Raw genomic sequence first — 22,664 nt, forward strand, 5'->3', positions numbered from 1 at the left:
CTTGCAGTATGCTTTGGGTCATTGTCCATCTGCACTGTGAAGCGGCGTCCAATGAGTTCTGAAGAATTTGGCTGAATATGAGCAGATAATATTGCCCAAAACACTTCAGAATTCATCCTGCTGCTTTTGTCAGCAGTCACATCATCAATAAATACAAGAGAACCAGTTCCATTGGCAGCCATACATGCCCACGCCATGACACTACCACCACCATGCTTCACTGATGAGGTGGTATGCTTAGGATCATGAGCAGTTCCTTTCCTTCTCCACACTCTTCTCTTCCCATTACTCTGGTACAAGTTGATCTTGGTCTTATCTGTCCATAGGATGTTGTTCCAGAACTGTGAAGGCTTTTTTAGATGTCGTTTGGCAAACTCTAATCTGGCCGTCCTGTTTTTGAGGCTCACCAATGGTTTACATCTTGTGGTGAAACCTCTGTATTCACTCTGGTGAAGTCTTCTCTTGATTGTTGACTTTGACACACATACACCTACCTCCTGGAGAGTGTTCTTGATCTGGCCAACTGTTGTGAAGGGTGTTTTCTTCACCAGGAAAAGAATTCTTCGGTCATCCACCACAGTTGTTTTCCATGGTCTTCTGGGTCTCTTGGTGTTGCTGAGCTCACTGATGCGTTCCTTCTTTTTAAGAATGTTCCAAACAGTTGTTTTGGCCACGCCAAATGTTGTTGCTATCTCTCTAATAGGTTTGTTTTGTTTTTTTCAGCCTAATGATGGCTTGCTTCACTGATAGTGACAGCTCTTTAGATCTCATCTTGAGAGTTGACAGCAACAGATTCCAAATGCAAATAGCACACTTGAAATGAACTCTGGACCTTTTATCTGCTCATTGTAATTAGGATAATGAGGGAATAACACACACCTGGCCATGGAACAGCTGAGAAGCCAATTATCCCATTACTTTTGGTCCCTTAACAAGCGGGAGGCACATATGCAAACTGTTGTAATTCCTACACTGTTCACCTGATTTGGATGTAACTACCCTCAAATTAAAGCTTACAGTCTGCAGTTAAAGCACATCTTGTTCGTTTCATTTCAAATGCATTGTGGTGGTGTATAGAGCCAAAAATGTTAAAAAATTGTCGATGTCCCAATATTTATAGACCTGACTGTATATATAAATATATATATATATATATATATATATATATATATATATATATATTGCTTTGGTACATGAAAATCCCATATCTGTTGCCTGGGTGCCTGGAAAATGTCTAGAACTATTTTTTTAACATTTGGCTCCTGTTGACTTCAATGGGATTCAGATTCTGCACTCAAACTTATTTAATGTTCATCAAACCTGCCTCGAACTAAACCCAGATATGTTCAGTTTATCCTTAGCTGTGAATGTTTTTAATTCCTTTATTGATCATGTTCTTACTAAAAAGGTAAGTGTCAGCACCATAGATCACACCAGAATCTCTGTTTGGTTTGTTTTATATATTTATACACATGGCTTTTTTTCATTAGGAATGTGGGGGAACACGGGAACCTCCATTATTAAATGTATGTAATGGCAAGGGGTGATGAGGTGTGGTGGCTGCTGGGAGATCTATTGTCAATTGGGGGAATCTATTGTTGTGGGGGGCCTATTGTTGCCAAAGAGGTCTGTTGTTGCTGGTGTAGGATCTATTGTTGCCAGGGGGTCAGTTGTTGTTGGGATGAATTTACTGTTGAGGGAGGGGGCTATTATTGCTGGCTGCTAGGAGGTACTGCATATTATTTTTGAGGTGGATCTATGTCTACTGGGGGGTATTATGTTCCGGGGGGGGGGTCTGTTGTTGCTTGGGAGTCTATTGTTGTTGGCTGCAGGGAGTTTATTTTATTGCTTTTCTTGCTATCAATAACAAATTCCATACAAATTACTTAGCACCACAAAATTATACTTGGGTCTGTATTCTCTGAAAGGGTCATATTGGGAGGTGGGCAGGTGGTGGAACCAGGAGACGGTGCTCAGAGGTGGGTAGGGGCAGAGACAAGGGTGGACTCGGAAGTACCTGCACTTATTCTCTGAGAAAAAAAAGCCTTGTTTATACCTAAACACAAAACAGACATTTACTTTCTAGTGGTTTGAGAGGCCTAAATGTGGCCCGTGATAGGAGATAAAGGGTATACAGTTTATTTGTGCCTCTTTAAAGAACCTCTGCTCCTTATAACTGAAATGATCCAGTTGAAATGGATCTAGTTCTAATGGATTCCATCTTGAATGCTTACTCTAAAACATTTCTAGTTAAATACAAGTTAAGACAAAAATATGAAATTTATATTGGATGGTTTCATATAGTTTGAAATAGTTTTAGTTGATAATATTTCTTGAAGAGTGACAACAATTAGTTTCTACTGCTTATGGGCTCCATATACCACACAGGGGGCACATATGGCTCTTAAAATAAGAAACAAATGCAAAGCAACAGGATATATACTGTACAGTTATAGTTATATACAGTGAGCAAATGTTGAGTCAGAAAAAAAAATCCTAAAAGAACTTAGGGTACAGCCCTATTATAATATAATGGGAAGAAAAACATCAGTATATTTGCTACCTGTTATGCAAACCTCTAGTTATATGTAATATTCAAGTTCAGTTGCTTTATTGGGATTCATGTTTCTTGTCTATTAGGAGCATATTTTTGCACTGAAAGGTGTTTTTGTAACCATAATAATTATATGCTATATTTAAAATGAAAACTTTTGTGTAGACTTTGTTTCTATACTCAGTACTTTAGTTTTCATCCTTAAAATTATTCAGAATGACATTAAAATGCTATTTTAGGCTTACATGTTTCTAAACAGATGGTGAATTCAGATATCATGGCAACTGGAGCTGAGTATATTTCTGCTTTATCTACCTTAAAGTAAACCTGTCATGAGTGAAACACTGGAGCTGCTTTTGTTGACCTCCTTTTGAAAATGTTAGTTCCAAGACTAATCTTCTGGCAGCAGCATTTGTTAAATCACTTACCTTGACTGAATAGAAAGGTCCAAACAGATTCAGAAGATTTTGCTGCATACAGCATGACAGCCAGAGAATGTGTATTTCACAATAAGTGGTCAGCAATGGCAACCTCTAAATTATTCTTAGTACAGGACATGTTTTAAAATTGTGGTTAAAGTTTGAAAGTGTGTACGTTTTTTGTTTCTAACTAAATGTTAAGGTGTACGTAAAGCCAATTTTTTTTGGTAGCTTTAGATGGAGTTGGAAAAGGAATAAAATGTTTGTCAAGTTTTTATTGTTACTTTGCTCTGCAGAGATTTTCAATTGTTAGCAACTGCTAAAATTGCATCAAGAGAAGCTTATATGGCAAACAGTCTTAATCATAGCATTGATTAAGACTGTTTGCCAAAACATGTAAGCTTCTTTTTCTACAATTTTACTGGCTGTGCTAACACAAGCTATGTTTTAACAAGGACATACTGTATGTTGGATGCATGCCTTCCTATCTTGGATTAGTGTGCTATATACAGTAAATACCAGTAATGAATAAATGGTAAATACGTACAGCTACAAGTCAAAGATAATCATTTAACATTTAAAAATGTTAATGATATATTGATTAGTTGTTATAGATTATTGTCCTTTGCAGTTTATTCTTTTCCATTTTTTTTATAAAGACCTTATTTATGTATTTATTAATTCAAGCTATGTTAAATTTGTTCCTGCTTCATGTGTCAATCCTTTATTTCCTCTAATGGACATCTCCTCCTTATACAAGCTATATATTATTCCTTATTGTATTGACAGACTTTTTTAAATGTGTACTCTCGTTTACTTAATAAAAATATATTTGAACAAATAAGTTGTTTAGTAATAGTTCTATTTCCTCTTCTTTTTCAGAACAGCATAGCATTATTGATTGTTCCTGCATAATTCATTTAACATCAGCCTAGTGACAATGAAGAACTGACAAAAAAGGTATGATGTCCTCTATATTGTATATTACTTGTTATGCTATTATGTTTATTTTCTTGCAATTCAATTTCTTAATCATATTCTGTACTGCTATGAAGTTACTAGTATAAGTACCTGATTCCCCAAAATGTCTTGAAGAAGGATATTATTTATAAATTCTGTGTTTGTCATTTATATATTTTAATGTGGTGTTAAGAATAACTTTTATATACTATATTGTGCAGTTACTAATTTTGGTTTTTTTTTTAAATACACCTGTAACACAGCAGTAAAACATATATTATTATTCAAAGAGGACCTGTTGGCCATTCTAAACTTTTCAAATTAATGTTCTGCAAATGGGCAGGCACCACCAGGCGTCGGCTTACACATTTGTTCTCCAAAAAAAGTCTTCCTAGTGCGTCTTTGATCCTGGTTTTTCTTGTTCAGTGATGGTGCCCTTGTTGCTCATACTGGATGTTGAAGGAAAGACGCTTTGTCAACACATTCTATCTTACTTTAGCATTGGCAGCTACAAAAAAAGTGCTACATCACTTGTACAATGTTTTTTTTTTAATAAGAAATATTATTTATTAATGTTTAAAGCATACATAGCACAGAATGCAGTACCAAATATAACACATAATGAAAGAATCAGCCATTAACAAAAAGAACAAAAGTACTAACAGAAAATTTCCAGAGTTACCAGTTATCCAATGAACAAACAAGTGCAACTAGATTGTGGTATTATTATGCAGTAAAGGCACATGCAAAACCCCACAGACACAGAGCAGTAGATGTTCCCCTCCAACAGTGGACCAGTGGAAAATACAGCAGATAAATCTTCCTACATGATAATCAAGGTGAACAACACAACAGGCAGAGCACATCATGAAAGGAGAATCACAACAGCCTATGCATTATCAAATCCAATGGGGCTAAACCCAGAGTGGCCAACCATGCTTCCCAGAGTTTCTCAAATTTACCTGGGCACCCACGATGTTGGTAAATTAAACGATTGTATCTCAAGATGGTTCCCATATTCTGCCTCCAATCCTCCATAGAAGGGGGAGTTTCTGATTTTCAACACACAAGAATAGCCTTGCGTGCCTGGAACAGAGCCTTGGAGAGGGCTTCTAGTATAAATGTATCTTGGGTAACATTTTCTAAAATACCTAAAAGACATTGTTTAGGGTCTACAAGTAGGTTAGTTTGAAACACCAAATTAAGAGTGTTGATCACTTCCTCCCAGTATTGATGAAGTTTCTGGTCTTCCTCAAAAGCCCCCACATCTTGCTCCCACTGCCCCCTTGCCCTATTTGGGTATTTTTCTAAGTAATCTGACAGAAGCATGGTATAGCAGAGAGAAATAATCCCTTTATCAGTTGTAGCTGAGTGCAAATATTTGAAAATGGGGATGGGGGAGGAGTGCCATAGGGCTGACAGGACTTGAGCGGCAACTGCATTTTTTAACTGCATGTAATAAAATAGCATTGTAGATGGTAAATTATACCTGGACTGCAAGGTATCAAATGACACGAGTTGACCATTGTCGAATATATGTTTCAAATGAGTTATCCCGTAGCATTTCCACTTAGAGGCATATTGTAGCTTGGCCAGTTCTAGTAATGCCTCATTATTCCATATGGGACTATATGCGATGTGACCTGTAACCTGCTGCAGCTGCTTGACCTCGACCCAAATTTTATGAATTAGTGGATAGGTAGGGAAGGACTTATTTGGTTTACAAAAAGATTAAGTCTCAAGACCTTCTGGTAATGAGCCAGAGGCCATACAATGTAACATCACTTGTAGCGTAGAATCATTAGCCGTGACATTCGTGGTGCCTCCTTCCCCCATACCTTTATGCAGACGTTACACCTGGCTAGCCAGATAACACAACCAGGGATTGGGCAAAGCTATCCCCCTCTATCTTTAGGATGCTGTAACTGTTCTATCCGTATCTGTGGTGGGCAGTTTCCCCAAAGTAAGGAGCGGAAAATAGTATTTATAATCGAGAGGTTTTTCAGCGGAATCATTACTGGCGAATTATAAAGAAAATACAATTGGGGCATAAATATCCTTTTTATAAGATTCGCTCTACCTGCCAAACACAACCAGAACCATGGTCTAAACCATATCTTCAACTTGTCTTTAAAGCGAGTCAACAACGGGGCTAGATTTAATCGACAGTAGTCTAGTAAATTGGAACTAATGAGATTACCCAGGAATTTAAAGGAGGATACTATTATAACCGGACAGAAAGTAGACATTGTTGGGTCCGTGACCCCATCAAGTGGCAGCAGGGCCAACTTAGACCAGTGTTAGCCCAGAATATTTACCAAATTGAGAGATTATATGCATGGCTGTTCATAAGGATGAGCCTGTATCACCAAGCAAAAGCAATACGTCGTCTGCATACAACAACATTTTCTCGTGGATGTTACCATATCGAAAACCCACCACCTCCTCACTAACTTGTACAATTTCTGAATGTCATACATGCCACTTAAATCTAAAGAATATTGGCTGTGACCCCTCTTCCTCCACAGTAACAACACTGAATTACTGGACAAAAGAAGCTTTGTCGACACGTTCTGTAGTTCAGCAGCAATAGCAGTTAGACATAATTTGTACAGTTTATAAACATCATATGCAACTTCACCTGAATCTAAAAGACTTTAATCGTCCCTCCCACCAGTGCACCTGCTTAGCCACCCACCCCACAAACCAAAGTCAGCAAGGGCAGTTCCTGATTTAGTGGCATATTTAGTAACTCTAGCTTCAATGAAGATCACAGTAAGCATGACTGGACAGAAATCCAAGAAAGCACTAAAACCGTGATCTTCTGAACATCCCAGTGTTCGAAGCTAACAAAAGTTCAACCATGAACTTCGAACTTAATGCAAGTCTATTGGAATCGAACTAGTAAATTCAAAAGTGTACATTTTGAAGGCTCATATGCAAGTTATTGGCCATAAAAGGGGTATGGGGACTTGGGTACTGCCCTGATGGACATGAATGAGTGAAAAAAAAATCAAAAAATATTGTTTTTAAAGGGGCATTTTTCATTGCTTAAAGTAAAAAAAAAAAAAGAAGAAAAATTCCTTTAATTATTATGCTTGGTGGGTCCCCTTAAACTACTAGCAAAGTTGCATAGCTATACAATGCATAGAACCTGCAACAGCAGGGCTGACATTTTTGTTAAAAATTACATTTTTATTAAAAAAAAAAAAAAAAACAGCATGGGGTCCCCCCCCACCAATCCAAGCCAGACCCTTTAGGTATGGTAGGAAGGTTATGAGGGGCCCCATAGTCATTTTTTTTTAAGTGCGTGGGGTACCCCCTAAAAGCCTGTGGGCCTGTTAGGACTTTTAAGGGGAACCCTACCCCAAAAGAATGGGAAGGAAAGCATGGGGTCCCCCCTAAATTCCTACCAGACCCTTGAACTGAGCACAGGCCTGGCAGGGCAAGTAAGGGGTTGATGATCGAGCAGCTCCCCACTCCCTGCAGGTTACCAGGCCACGTGCCCTCAGCATTGGAATAGTGTCCCCATGCCAATGGGGAAAAGCGCCTCTTCCCCACGCCCCTAGCCCGGTGGTTGTAGGGGTCTGCGGGAAGGGGGGTTCATTAACACCAGGGTACCCCTTTAATCTCCTCCTGCCCACCATATAAAAAAATGACAGATGGGCGGCAGTTCTCTTGTTCCGGGAGGATGTCATATGACGTTCTCCCACTCTAATTGCGCATGCACGCCCCTGGGGGCATGCGGCACGGCGATTGGTGGTGCACTGTGTCCGTGGGATACAGCAGATCACCGGTCAGAGTAAAGAGCCAATGACATTGTGTGATCAGCTATGTCCAATCACAGCTGATCGCATGTAAACAGAGAAATTCCGGTTATCTGCAGTCCTCTCCTCACGCTGACAGCGCTTGAGGAGAGGAGAGCCGGTAAGTGGCATTCCTCAGAGGGGACATCTACACTGATCATCAGGGCACTAATGATCAGTCTAATGATCAGTGTAGCCCCATCAGTGCCACCTGTCAGTGCCCATCAATGCCACATATCAGTGCCTACCAGTGCACATCAATTTCACATATCAGTGCCCATCAGAGCTGCCTTTCAGTGCTGTCTATCAGTGCCAGTCAGTGCTGCCTATCAGTGCCAGTCAGTGTCATCTATCAGTGCCCGTCAGTGCCGTCTAACAGTTCCAATCAGTGCCGCCTAGCAGATCCAATCAGTGCTGCCTATCAGTGCCAGTCAGTGCCGCCTATCAGTGCCATATATTAATGCTGCCTTTCAGTGCCCATCAGTGATGCCTGTCAATGCCCACAAGGGATGCCTGTCAATGCCCATCAGTGCCACCTACCAGTGCCTCCTCATCAGTGCCCATCAGTTTGTTTAGCAAAAAATGAAAAACCCAGTGCTGATTAAATACTACCAAAAGAAACCTCTATTTGTCTCAAAAAATTATAAAAATGTTGTTTGGGTACAGTGTTGCATGACCGCGCAATTGTCATTCAAAGTGTGACAGTGCTGAAAGCTGAAAATTGGCCTGGGCAGGAATGGGGTAAAAGTGCCTGGTAGGCAAGTGGTTAAATAAGGGGGCACCCTGATGCTGCCCCCACACCTTGTTAATGAGTAAGGGATACTTGTACCCCTAGCCATTCACTTAAGGGTTATATTTAGAAAAAATAAAGATACCAGACATTTGAAAAATTCCTTTAATTGAACAACAAAAAAAAAACAATAGGTTTTGATAAGTCCTTTAATAAAAAAAATCCAAACATTTCCATTGTCAATCACAGTGTCCAGCATTGTTACGACAACACCAACTCGTTGAAATAAAAAAAAACCTGATGCCCACCGACCTGCCGAGCACTCGCCGCAATCTGACATATAAATCCTGTATAATAATTCACTGCTAGCTATGCCCAATTGTGCTGCGATTGGCTGGCGCATTGTGGTCAGGCGCATTGCTCTGGGCAATCATGGCTCTCACAATGCACTGTGAGAGTGCAGTGCATTGTTGGGTGCTCGGTGGGCGAAAAGCCTGCCGAACGCCCTTACCGTTCGTGTGTTTAGCAAAAACACGAACGGCTGATGTTCGAGTCAAACTTACGTTCGTACATCGAGCTCATCTCTACTAAGAAAGAAAATCTGAAAAAAACAGCTGAAGATCTTAAAATACATCTGTGTCTAGATTATGGACATTAAAATATTTGCATATTTTTAGTGATCAGTAAAAAAAGCCTTTAAAACAAACCCTCAATTACTAATTGTGTTGCAGGCACTGAAATTTACCTTCTGTTAACAACGGCACAAAAATAACTGCTCCTCCATCCTGAATGTGGCAGCCATCCATGTAAAGAAATAGCACTAGCTGTGATCTGTTGGAAACTGACTTGGCTCAGACTTTGAAGCTTTTCTATTATCTTTGAGGAGGAATTAGTCCACAGTAACTGCAGTTACAGAGCAAAGTGCTTGTTTAAAGTTCTTTTAGCGCTTGTTAAGAATATGGAAATACATTATTATTTTAATGCCCCTTGTTAATATGTATTTTATGGGGAATGCACTTTAAAATGTAATATTATAATATAGAATAGCTTTATAAGCAGAGCAGCTCTGGGAGTTTGTATGAGATACACTCAATAGCTTGCCATTAGAGCTACTCCAAGAGAAAAACTGGTGCTGTAAGCTTAAGTGCAAGAGAGTATTTTTTTTTATATGTGAATAGTTGAAAAGATTCACCCATTGTATCACTGTTTGTTCAAATACCCTGAGGTTTAACTGGCACTGGGCTTCAGTTTTCTGCTCCCCAGGCCAATTTTAATGTACTACCCTCTGTTGCAGTTCCAGGGGCTGCCAGCAACTAAACCCATCACAAACTTAGAAAACCTTGTATTAACCCTATATATACAGTAATCAAAAGCTTACCACTAATGACAAAAAAATAAGTCTATGACATGAAAAATTTTTCATTTCATAGTGCAGCTGGTTAGTTTTGAAAAGCACAGTGACAACAATTTTTGCAGACTCTAGAAATATTCCTAGACATCAAGAAAGCTTGTGACTCATGAGTTCTGTGCACCTCCACTGATATAAATGAAAAAGTTCTACTCTACTTGATGAATTGAACATTTTGCTAATATTTTCTACATAAAATAGACAATTACCCAATGATGTTTTTCTAACCAGATTTTATGTAATCATTTACTTTGATTTGATTATCCTAAATGCACCTTGATGCACAAACTACAAATTAAGCTTTTACATTTCAGCAACTTTCAGAGTCATTGTGACTTATCAAACCTTGTACATGTAATTATTAAGAGTGTGGCTGAAGCTGTAATGAAATTATTATGCTAAGGAATCTGGGTCACTTTTTATGTAATTAGTAGGCAGTTTTATCCTATAATTTTTAAAACTACATTTTGTATAGAATTAAATACATTGAAAGTTTACATGGAATATGACAAAAAACACAATGCTTTTATATCCCTTCTAATAACAGGCCTACAGTATACTATGCCAACATTTTTTCACTGTACAGCATACATTTCTTTTAAAAAAGTAATACGCAATATATTTAAATAAGGTGGAATTATTAGCTTTTCTTTTCTTCTTGCCGTACTTACACCTACTCAGAACCTCTCGCTTCTGTAAAATAGCTATATTTGGCCATAAGAATTTTCACCTGCTGGTGAAGCTAGCTCATAGGGTTCACAGACAAAGCCAGCTAAAAGTTCACTTTGCATTTTAAAGGCAACTATTTACCAGCCAAGGTAGTCATATGGGTCATACAAGCTCTGCACCAGCATGTTGGAACATTTTGTGCTTTTGATCTGAAAATATAAATGTATCAACTGCTAAAGTGCATAGTTCAGACTTTAAATGCCCTTTTCAAAAAAGGTTTGGGGGATATATATAAAATAACAAAAACAGTGACCTCCAGGCATGCTTTTTCTAGATTAATTAGATTGACATTCTCTTTATTTATTTGTTTATTTAAATACCATTTTTATAATGCTAAAGGTCATTTATTGTTAATTGTCAATTCATTTTACAGTTCGCTGAAGATGTAAAGCTGTGTTGGGGTGATTTCCTGTCATTTTTGTCCCAACTGGATGTGATTGGAACTCTTCCAAATAGGGACACAGATGGAAACCAAAACCTGACAGAGGCTCTAGCCCTTCCCACTCTATCCAAAACTAAAAAAAAGTCTTGATTTGGTCTTTAAAGTACAGTATATGTAATCCTAATAACTAAAATCTCATCATCAAGTAAAAAGAAATTTCCTGTTCACATTTAATACCCAATTATGTGCAGATGAAATAAGTGAACACACATTTGCTTTTCACATGATTGGATAAATGAAGTGAATATTCACATGATTTATTGAGATTCTATTATGGACATATTATTTGGATTGAAATTAATGTTCCTTTTTCCGTTCCAATTTAAGTGAAATTTTTCAACTCCTTTAGTAAATCCACTTCACTGTCTCCATACATAGCCATATTCATCCTCTTCAACTCCTAGAATAAAATGTATGCATAACAGTGTATGTATGGACAATACTTTTTGTTTTGTTATGGGTAGAGTAGGGAAGAGTTAGAATTGTTATTGTTTCCTTTGTCCCTGTTGAGGAGATTCACACTTTTACTTATTGCTTTACTTGGTGACCATTGTCACCAAGAATGAATGTGATGGGAAGTCTAAAATTTTAATATTGCCAACAGAGCCAGGGTTGAGGGGATGAGGGGAAATCTTTCAATGGTGACACTTGTTCCAGTGACAACTGTCTAAAAAAATGCACCGCATAGCCTGTGTAATGACATTCCTGGGATTTGCTGCTGCCATGTACAGCTGCCTATTGAGTTGCATTAGAAGAAGCAGCTGTATGCGTTTGTGTGCTGAGGTTTTCGTAAAGTACCCGCATGCACATTTATGTATGCTCCTAATTATGATCGTGTGTGTTCAGAACATACACCAGCTCGCATGTGAGTGCTTTATACAAACCATGGAACATAACCACTTATAGTCACCTCTTCTAATGCCTCTCACTAGGTGCATATACTCAACAGCAGTGGGTACTGGTAATGTCATCATGCAGGCTGTGCACACTGTATGGCCCCTGAATGATTGTGTGCATGAGATCTCAGTCTATTGTCACCAGAACATGTGTCCTCACACTTGCTGTTGCATTTGGAGGAGATCAAGGAAAAGGAAATCTTCCCAAAGGAAGCAAAAAATTAGCTGACAGGAGGTTAATCCTTTCCTTACTCTATCCAGAACTAAAAAAAAAAGTTTTGGTTATACATATTCTTTCAGATTTGTGCTAAATGAGACAGATGTAAAGGATATCTGCTCAGTTTTAGTGACTATAGTCTCATATAAACATATTTGCAATATTAGACAATGAGTATGTAAATAACTCGTCTGTCATTATATGACTAAACTTTCTTTTCACTGCAATGGACATCATGCTGCCAAGGGCCAAATATATTCCATCTTTGGAAGGCATCCTAAATGAAATCTACCAAGGGAGAAATACATAGACTACCATCCATGACTTCCTTTTTAAAATACTAGGTGACTGACTATTCACATCTCGGAATGTATTTTTCCTTTGTATAACATTGAAATAAAAATAGAAATTCATATCATCTAACTATATTTTGATACAGTGAATAATGTCTCAACACATCAGTGTATAGGAACAATATCAAAATTCTCTATGCCCTTCAAAATAAAATATTTGGAATTATTAGCTTAACCTCTTGCTGTCCACGTAAAGGATATCTGTGGCAGCAAAGAGGATGGACTTTAACTGTAATGCCACATATATGTGTCCATGGGTAGCAGAGCTGTCTGTGCTGAGAGCATGCTGACTGAGCATTCCCAACACAGTGACAAGCTGTCAAAGACAACTCACAGTCTGTACTAATGATCAGGAGTTGGCGGGATGTCTCCTGATCATGTGCATGCCTGGGGGGCCTGGCTGTCATAGTGGCCCCCCAGCCACGCAGATTCTGTTAAAGGGATGCTGGGGCAGGGTTGGAAAGTTGGTAAATGTGATTTGTGCAATTCCAATCAACAAGCAATTAGAAAGGAGCTTTCGCTGATAAGCTGATGGGCTGCTCTGGATTTACTTACATTGCACTGCCTCTTTAGGCCCCTTGCAGACAAGAGTTTCGATTTGGTATTTCTGTCAGTTTTTCAGGTGGACCTGATCGGAAGGTCCATTCCTCCCTATAGACAGGAGGGTGTAAACAGACTTGTCAATTTACACCCATCTACCGCCAGGTCTGATCAGGCCCACTAATAATAACAGGAGAGGACTCCATCCTCTTACATTTAAGTGCAGCGGATCGGTGGTAGCCAGGTGTAAATGGACAGCAGAGTCTGTTTACTCCTGGCCACCCATAGAGCAGAGCAGGCTCTGCATATGTCCACTCTACAGAAACTTAGCAGACACATGTGTCATCTACCCGCTCTGTTCTGATCAGCAGGGGATCAGCCCTTATTCTGACTAATTAAATATACTAAGAAGTGGCATTTGAAATGACAACCTTTGGCTTCATTGAGGAGAGGCTTTGCCACATATACCATCTTCTGAATTTCTGATATCAACATTCCATGTCATGTTTGAATGGTTTTAATAGAATCATCCTATATTGATGATAAAATTCCAAAAGTGTCTTATGTACTTGAGCTATTTTCAGATTTGGATGTAGACTTACTCCAACTGTATGATAAACGATCAGATTCTGTAGCAATTAGGAAGAAACACAACATTGCTGCTGACATGTTTTGATGTACAATTCTGAAGATGTCTTATGAAACTGTAAACTCCTTGCTTCACTGACCTCCCTGTATAAACATCTTACATAAAATGTCAGTGAACTCATCTGCCTTTCATTTTATGATTTTATTTTTATGTAACTCTTTTCAGCCCTCCCTACATTAGAAGACTTAAGAGCACATGCTTTTTAAGTATTCCACAGCCACTGCTTCCTCTTCTGCTCATGCTACTGTTCTTGTTACTTTACATGTTACAACTACAGACATAATATTTATTTAAAGCATATCTAAACCAAAGAACAAAAAAATGATATATTGTGCTTACTAGTAAACAGATGCTATGGCTGCATTTGTTTTCTCTTTTCATTTTTTTTTCCTTTATACACCAAGCACTCAAGAAATATAAAGCAAAAGGTAAGTTAGAAGTCGGGCAGCAGTTAAGTTAAATATAAGGATCAAAAGATGCTTCTATTTAAAGCATAACTTAAGGGGCAGATTCAAATGACACAAATTAATGCAGTTTTCTAGTCATTAATGAATCACTGAATGTATTTTCTTAAGTGTCATTAACTGTTCTTGACCTCGTATCAGCCTGTTACAGTCCTTATACAGCAGAGCAGGTGGTGAAAGAATGAAGCTATAAAAGGAGCCATTCCATTATTGTGTGGAAAAGAATGATACTGATAGGAGTAGACATCAAAGTGATGGAGAGATTAGCTCATCAATGTGCTGATTCTCCTTTCACTGTCACAATACAAGCAGGGGTGGGCCCAGGATAACTGGGGCTCAGAGAACATGAGTTAACATACTCTGGCCATTAGATTGTTGACATTTAGCAGCAAAAAAATAATTGGTGGTTGGTGGTGGTTCTGAATTGAAGCTGAATGTAGCTTTATAATAAGGGACTCAGAGATGAGCATACATTAGTACCCCTTATTACTTATCCCCCTCCCAAAGAAAAAAAATAGACATGTAAATAAACACACAATGCATAAAAGTCCTTTAATAAAATAATTGCCCCAAAATACAAAATGTTTCCTCATGTAAATAGATTATCAGTCAAATCCTTCATACGGGATCATGTACACTGCAGCTGATAAACTCACATTTAGGAACTGTTCAGCGTTTTTTTCAGCAGCCCCTCTACTCTCCCTAATGTCTTCCTATGTGTCCATGTACACATCTTCGTTTACAGTCGTTTACAGGCATTTGAGTTTACAGTCGTTTTTTTTAATGCAGAAAACTTGCGTTCAGCAGTAGATTTTATCAGCGTTCCTGATGCTGTCCAGAGCCTTTTTTCATCATGAAAAATGCATGCAAAGCGTTTTCAAGGTACTCAGATGGACAAACCACTGAACACAGGATGTTCCTACCAAGCTTGTCACACATTGTAATGAACAATTCACACTTCAGACCTCTCCCACCCTTGGAAACAAAAGATATGTTAATGACCATTCACACCTCAAATTCCTCATGAGACCCCCTGCCAGGTGCCCTTAATGACTCTCTTCACCAAACACCTTTCCCACCCATGGAAACAAAAGAAATATTAATGAGCAACTCACACCTAAGCTAATTTCAACACATACGGCTATCTCTGCTTCTACTCTCTGTATTTTTCTGAAACAGTCTAAAATAGTTAATAATTTACCACTTTTCAGTGCATTTTGGGCATTTGGGAGGTTCTCCTGTGCTTATCTTTTAAAAAACGCTTCTAAAAGCAAACGCACATAAATGCACATAAATGTGTAATGCAAACGCGGCTAAACAGACGTGTTTTTTAACCTACGTTTTCCAGCAGTCGGTTTTCATTGTTCAGAAGAGTCCCGTGTACATGTGGCCTAAATGTAGTTCCAGTGTTAATCACAATGACTTGCCGCCATGACTACCTTCCACCTGTCAGTTTTACCTTGATGACTCACCGCCCAAAGATCTTGACCCACCTCAAAATGACAGCTTCCTGGTTGACTGGTGTTTGTAAACAAACTAGCTGGGGATCCAGGGTGGTGCCATTGAAAAGTAAAGCAACCTCTTATCTAATGTAAACACCTCACTGAGTGCTTGCCATCTGGCTTAATGCAAATCCCATGCGAAGAATTATGTGGTGCATACACACTGGAGGAAGATAAGGCAGAAAGCAGAAGACAGGATATCAAGTTGACAAGGTGCACTATATCGGAAAGAAGTTAGCAGAAAGGAGGTTGTCACAGTTTTGTGAATCACAGCTGGATGTAATAATCTAGGGGTTTTATACAGAAAACAAAAACAGACAGTAGTAAAATAGTATAACTGAACACAGATCTCAGAAAAAATTAACACATGGTGTTGAGATGTTAACAGATAAATGTCTCGAGTATTGGGAGCTGATGTAGAGTTTTTTATGTTTCTCCAACTGCTTGTTTAACTGCCTTGCTAGGTTACTCATAAATTGGTCTCTTGGGTCACCGAAGCACAAGTTCACCTCTCAAAGAGCTTGATAGAGATATATATATATATATATATATATATATATATATATATATGTATACTGCAAAATCCTCTAACAAATGGGTGACATAGGACATCCTCCACTTTTCATTATCATCAAAATTGTATTATGCAAAACTAGATAAAGACATGAGCTGACAGTTGCCTGTCCTAGCCAGAGCTGGTGACTATCTCATGTTCAGTGAATCCCCATAAGAAAACAGCTCTTGGGTGGAATGGACTGTCGGACAAGTTAGAGAAAGTGTATTGATCGTTATTAGTGAAAATATCTCTTCCACTCCCTACATTTTCTATCAGCATAAACATGAACACTTGACTGAACTGGACATCCACGTTCATAAAGCAGCCTGCTGAGAGCCTCAATTGTAGTCTGTGGGCAGCTTTGGCCTGCTTGCTTTGTCCTGATGAAGAAGTGAGGTGCTTTCAAAGGAGGTCATGAAATTACTGTGTCACAGCTTCTTTTCCCTTCTAGCTAGCATCCTATTGTTACCCAGAGCCCATTTCACAACTACAGTATATGTGTAATATAGAGCATAACTATATATGTTACATAGAGCCTCACATGTTATTTATATATTTAGGAAATTACTTTACAAAGAAGTGCTCAAAATGTCAAGTAAGTTGTAAGGCTAGTGCAAGTCTTTTTTTCGTGTGTCGTCATTTTTATTCCTGTTTATTTGTTTTGCCTTTTATATATAGCTCTAAAATATTGTTCCAAACTCTTGGAGGAGACCTCAGAAAGTATAGGAAAACATACAAGCATGCAGATAATTTCCCAGGTGGGATTTGTACCCAGTATCCCAGCAATGCAAAGGAAGCATGCTAAGACCACTGTGTTGCCTGTGTTTTTTTTCTACAACTAACTTTACCTTTCCAGTTACCTGCTTTGTCATCTTGTTAAATTTATTATTCAGGAGTCAGTTGAAAAGCCCAGTACAAATGGCTGAAAATACCATGCCATACAAGGCCAGGTTTACCTTCATTATAGAGCCCACTGTAGAGATTGTTATATTTCCCCCTTGCAATTAACTAGTAGCCAACCGCAGATAGCCGAATGATGGCTTCACTGCGGCCGGCCAGTTCTGAGTGGACGTCATATGACGTCCCCCCAGAACGCGTTCTTCTGCGCGCCCCAGGGGGCGCGCACCCGGCGATCTCCGTGATCGCTGTGTCCTACGGATACAGCTGATCACATGATGTGGTAAAAGGCCGATCACAGCGGCCTTTTACCACGTGATCAGCGGTGTCCAATGACACGCTGATCACAGGGAAATGCAAGTGCCGGTTCTCGGCTGCACTTTCCTCACGCTGTCAGATCGTGAGGAAAGTACTGCCGAGAACCGGCAGTTCTCACAGCGGGGATCGGCACCGATCATCAGGGCACTGATGATCAGTGCCCTGATGATCGGTGCCCAGCAGTGCCACCCGCAAGTTCCGCCCACCTGTGCCCAGCAGTGCGCCCACTAGCTCCGCCCACCTGTGCCCAGCAGATCACCCACCTGTGCCCAGCAGTGCACCCACCTGTGCCCAGCAGTGCACCCACCTGTGCCACTCTGCAGTGTCACACACCTGTGCCCAGAAGTGCCACCTACCTGTGCCCAGAAGTGCCACCCACCTGTGCCCACCCACCTGTGCCCACCAGTGCCACCCACCTGTGCCCACCCACCAGTGCTGCCCACCAGTGCCACCCACCAGTGCATACCAGCAGTGCTGCCAGTCAGTGCCACCAGTCAGTGCCCAGGGGTTGTGCCAGTCAGTGCCGCCAGTCAGTGCCCAGCAGTGATGCCAGTCAGTGCCGTCTATCAGTACCCATCATCAGTGTCACCTATCAGTGCCGCCTATCAGTGCTGCATATTAGTGCCGCCTATCCGTGACACCTCATTAGTGCTGTCTATCAGTGCCGCCTATCCGTGCCACCTCATTAGTACTGCCTATCAGTGCCCTTTAGTGCTGCCTATCAGTGCCCATCAGTGCTGCCTATCAGTGCCCATCAGTGCTGCCTCATCAACGCACATCAGTGAAGGAGAAAAAATACCTGTTTGAAAAATTTTATAATAGAAACAAACTTTTTTTTTTTTTCAAATTTTTTGCAATTTTTTTATTTATAGCGCAAAAAGTAAAGTGCCCAGTGGCGATTAAATACCACCAAAAGAAAGCTCTATTTGTGAGAAAAAAATGATCAAAATTTCATATGGGTACAATGTTGCATGACCGCGCAATTGTCAATCAAAGTGCGGCAGCGCTGAAAGCTGAAAATTGGCCTGGTAAATAAGGGGGTATAAGTGCCTGGTAGGCAAGTGGTTAATAGATGACACATTCTAGGAACAGTTTGAACCTGATGGACCGAGAGTATCTTCTGGGTTTAACATAATTATATTCATTCTTGAAGTATAAGGCAATCCCTTGCAGTTCAGTGAGTATTAGGTAAAACAAACTGGCTGAAAACATTTCTTCCATTTTGTATAAATAGATATAGCAGAAGGCACAGCCACACATTGATGGCTTACATACCCATACTAATAGGCTCTGAATTACTCTTTCCTGTATCCTTTCCACAAGAATGAGAGGGCTGTTATGTACAGCTGGTGCACATAACTCCTTTTTCTGCCAACTCTAGAAGTTATACATTCTAGTTCTCGAAAAATTGAAATATGACTGCTTTAACTTAGCAGGTCAATTCTAGCTATAATGTCCAGAAACTGACAGTTGGTTGTCACATGACTAATATCAGAATTTATTATCTGGGATTCAAGATTTTTTTTTTACATTTTATTAAAGCCAATCTCCATGTTTACTGTCACCTTAATAGTTTGTTTGGACCAAGCTGTCCAAACAAACTATTTCCTTCACTGAGTGGCTCCCTGACATCAGGCTCCCTGACTTAGCCAACCAGAGGAAGCTTTGCATTCAGTCACAGAATAGAAAGCTGCCTATGAATGGCTCAGCACTATGCCTTCTCTCTCCTTTGCCCGCTATCATACCCCACTTCTTTCTCTGTCAACCCCAAACCATGGTCATCACACCTGTACCTCTACTTTTTCACTTCCACCTGTTCTTGACCAGCTCATAGTTTGCCCACTCCCTGCTTCCCCTCCACAATCATTTACTTTCTGGCTTCTACTCTCCCCAACATTGACTAGTTTATGGCCTGTATCTTCTCTATTTCCTCTGTGATTACCCCCACTCTTGTTCCTGTGCTTTCACTCTTTTTTTTCATGTGTTTCCTTTACTGTATGTCTCCCTGATCCACAGACTGCTCTTTATTTCCTCTCTCTCTTTTCTTCCAGTGTACTATGATCAATCCCTTTCTGCCTGCATTACCCCCTACTCTATGATCAGTTATTATATTACTCTGTTCTCTTTTACCCCATGATAAGCCTGCTTGACCAAGTAGTATGTGTACAGCAAAAATATTATCGGATTGGACAGTTGTACTTGCCAGTTATGAATTTCGCAAAGGTAAACAAAACCCCAAACATTCATTTTTGCCTTAATTGTTTTTTATACAGGCATGCTTTTTCAAATTATTATTATGTCAATTAAAACTATATCTGAAATATAAACAGGTAGAACAGCAACCTGAATAAACAGTTAATTTGTGCTGAATACAGAAAGTTTATTCAGCTTACCTTAATATAAATTATGTCTAAAATCAAAGTGCAGCCAAAATAAAAACACCATAAAAATCAGCACAAGGGACATAACTTACAATAAGTAGGATGTGTCTCTTATGCTCATGCATGTTCTTTTAGGTAAAACCTTCCTCCTTCCATGCCCCCCCACCCTCGCCACCATAACCTTTGGCTGCGGTGGGCTCTTATCAAGAGGGGCTGTCACAGGCTCTTATCAAGAGAGCCCAACTATGCCTTCTTTCCGCCTAGCTTTTCATTCATAGAAGCCATACTACAACATATAGAAAGGAAACAGGATCTATGAATGGAGGATGAGCGGATTATGTCCATCCCCCTTATTCATAGATCCTGTATCATTCATACATGGGAGATGGTAATCTCTGGGAAGATTCCAAAGTATTTAGGGAGCTATTTTAATTTTAAACACATTTCCAAAGAAACAGGATAAAACAATTGAGAATTCAAAAAAATCAATAGATTAAAAAAAATACAGTTAGTGTAAAAGGATATTTTATTATTAAACTTTAGAGCAGACCAGTTCTAGATTGGGAGGGCATGTTGCAACATGGTGTAACCCCTGCTGCTACACTTACTGATAATGTATCCCTTCTCTTCCCATGACTGTTATATTTGATTGACTATGACATGAGTTTCATTAGACTGGGTTAGGTTGAAACAGGACAAATTACTTGAATCCTTTGAAATAATAAATCCTGACATAACAAGGACATTTTGCTATTCATCTGCAATCATTTTGGTTGCAAAGCTCTAGAATTATGTAAAAGCGGAGGAGCACAATGCAGTAACACACAGTGACATACATACCTCTGGTAACATTTTAGTTTGTCATTTCTCTGTGTGCTGCATTGTAAAAATTCAACTTGGTTCTTGGTTTCTGACAAACAAAATATACTGTATACTATAAACTTAATAATTATACATTAGGTCCCTTTCACACTGCGCTGATGCAGTTTACCCACAGCGTGGGTGCATTGCAGTGTACCCAAGGTTTTTGTGTCGGTTACCTGTGCTTTCCTATTGACTTCTATTAGATTGGGCATTTTTGGTGCTTCTGAAAGCATACCAAAGAAGCAGCATGCAGGACTTTTGGTGCGGTTTCAGAAAATGCTCCAAAAATACCTGATCTAATAGAAGTCTATGGGAAAGTGCAGGTAACCTGCACGAAAATCACAGGTACACTGCGCTGCACCCTCAGTCTGGGGAAAGCCCACCGGGGCAGTGAAACCATTTTATGTTCTCTTTCAAGGTAGCATTATATACAGACTTCTTACATATGTTGTGATTAAAGCTGAACTCTATACAGATGTACTGTAAGGCACACAAATTAATACAGCTCTTTATTTATTTCTACCTCGTGAAATGCATTTATATAAATGCAAGCAGTGAAATAACCTGAATTTGGCTTCGCATCAGCTTTGTGTAGCACCCATGCAGCAGATCTTCAGATTGAGAGACTGGAGCATGCTTTGGAGCATGTTGATAGGAGGAGAGAGTAGAGGGACAGAAAGGTCTACTGCTTCTCCTTTCACTGTTCTATCACAGGCTGCAGGTGCGGATAAGACCTGTGAGTGTTAGCAGTGCTGAATTACCAAATAGGCAGAATAGGCATTAGCCTATGGGTCCCATGCTGCTAAAGAGCCCTCCAACAATGGATCAAAATAATGTTGATTTGATCTTAAAAGAAAACAACAGTGAAGCTTTCTTTACCGCTTCCCATCTGCCCTATAGCATAGATACTGCTACAGGGCGGCACGAGTGTGCAAAATCATGTATATATATATATGTGTGTGTGTGTGATTTTGCATTTCCGGGTAGGGGGCACATGTGAGCCGCGTGCGCACCCTACCCGCATCATTATTCGCGGCCTCGACTGTCAATCACCGGGTCCCAGCCCTTGATTACTCACTGTCATCCGGTGATCAAGGAGCATTGCCGACGGAGGGAGAGAACTGTAAGTAATCAATGTAGTTTTCTCCCCTGTCAGCTCCTGCACACTGCTATGCATGGCTTTTTCCTGCTCAGTGCCATTAGTACAGTGTCAGTGCTTTTTATTAGCACTGATCACTGTATTGGTGTCACTGGGGATGTCAGTGACACCAAGTCAGTTCCCTCCGTCAGAATGCCAGCTGCAGTTCCACAGTCCCGAAATTGTTGATCGCCACCATTACTAGTAAAAATAAAAAAATAGAAAAAAAATCCCAATATATACTGTATACTGCCATTTGTAAACGCTAAAGCTTTCACGTAAACCAATTAATGTACACGTATTGGGATTTTGTTTTAGCAAAGATATATAGCAGAATACATTTTGGCCTAAATTTATGACAAAATTAGATTTTTTTAAATTTTTTACTGGACATGTTTAAAGTCAAAAATGTTCTCAAAATTGTTGGTCTTTTTTTTTTATAGCACAAAAATAAAAAACGCACAGGCTATCAAATATCACCGAAAGAAGGCGCTTTTTGTGGGAAAAAAAGGACAAACATTTCATATGGGTGCAGCATTGCAAGACCGTGCAATTTTCAGTCAAAATAATGCAGTGCCATAACGCAAAAAATAGCCTGGTCAGGAAGGGGGTAAATCCTCTGGAGGGCAAGTGGTTAAATTGTTTACAAAAGACAGAAAACAATAAGTCAATTCAAAGAGACAAAAACTTTACAACAAAGACTCTATAGAGAAAATACTGTATTAATGTAATGTACCCAATAACAACTTAAATGCACATGCCTGACAAAGGGGCCTGCACAGCTCCGAAACAGTGCACTGTGTCCTCTCTGATGCGATCATGTTTCAATAAAGATTTGGAT

The 22,664-nt window shown here is 39.6% G+C and overlaps 1 protein-coding gene across 4 annotated transcripts in view; it reads left to right on the plus strand.

Annotated features, from left to right (window-relative positions):
* The window catches only part of DLGAP1 (DLG associated protein 1), a 774,858-nt gene that overhangs the window by 216,909 nt on the left and 535,285 nt on the right, over positions 1-22,664 (plus strand). For all 4 annotated transcript variants that reach the window (XM_089678097.1, XM_089678117.1, XM_089678128.1 and 1 more), the window contains one exon: positions 3,856-3,933. The gene's annotated coding sequence lies outside the window, so the exon portion shown is untranslated. The remainder of the gene's footprint in view (positions 1-3,855; positions 3,934-22,664) is intronic.

The sequence above is a fragment of the Staurois parvus genome, unplaced genomic scaffold, assembly GCF_062004578.1.
Source record: "Staurois parvus isolate SC_StPar_1 unplaced genomic scaffold, SC_StPar_1.0 ptg000015l, whole genome shotgun sequence".
NCBI classification, from domain to species: Eukaryota; Metazoa; Chordata; class Amphibia; order Anura; family Ranidae; genus Staurois; species Staurois parvus.